Raw genomic sequence first — 847 nt, 5'->3', positions numbered from 1 at the left:
GATATGAGTGGATTAGAAAACTGTGGTACATATACACAATGGAATACTATGCTGCAGTTAAAAAAAAGGAACTCTTGCCTTTTGCAACAGCATGGATGGAACTGGAGAGCATTATGCTAAGTGAAATAAGCCAGTCAGAGAAAGATAAATACCACATGATCTCACTCTTTTGTGAAATATAGAAAACAACATAGACTGACGAACAGGAACGGATCCAAAGACAGAGAAATAGTGATCAGACTATCGATCCCCGGAGGGAAGGTAGGGGAGGGGGGGGGTAAGGGGGAAAGATCAACTACAGGACTTTTATGCAAGTATATAGGCCTAACCAATGGACACGGACAACGGGGGGGTGAGGGCATGGGGGGGGGGTGTAACGTGGGGATAAGGACACATATGTAATATCTTAATCAATAAAAAATATATTAAAAAAATAAATAGCAATAAAGAGAAGATTCACATGCACAAAATAATAAGAGATTGGTCTAAGACAATGTAAAATAAAGTGTTAAACTTTACTGTTTTATTATATATATTACAAATAATACATTTTACACACACACACACACACACACACGCACAAACACGATGTTTCTATGGGGGAAGCCCCCAGAAATATGGGTAGACAAAACAGAAGAAAATAAAAATTACTCCAAATCTCACCACACAAAAGTAACTACCTTTGAAAAGGTACAGAAAAAGTTTATAGGGTATGTTATCATTTGGGGGGGGACTGGGACAATGTATATATTTGGATTGGCTTATGTTTGAATAATAAATATGTGTAAGTATAAACAAACAAACAGAAGTAACTGCTACTAATGTTCCAGTGAACTTTCCATTTAGG

At 37.0% G+C, this 847-nt stretch overlaps 1 protein-coding gene across 1 annotated transcript in view; it reads left to right on the top strand.

The window, feature by feature from the left end:
• The window catches only part of COMMD7 (COMM domain containing 7), a gene marked incomplete at its 5' end in the record, with an annotated part of 22,271 nt that overhangs the window by 8,767 nt on the left and 12,657 nt on the right, over positions 1 to 847 (top strand). The window lies entirely within an intron of this gene.

Source organism: Myotis davidii, unplaced genomic scaffold (genome assembly GCF_000327345.1).
Source record: "Myotis davidii unplaced genomic scaffold, ASM32734v1 scaffold562, whole genome shotgun sequence".
Lineage (NCBI taxonomy): Eukaryota > Metazoa > Chordata > Mammalia > Chiroptera > Vespertilionidae > Myotis > Myotis davidii.
The sequence above is the reverse complement of the archived record's forward strand: the minus strand, read 5'-3'. Positions and strand labels throughout refer to the sequence as shown.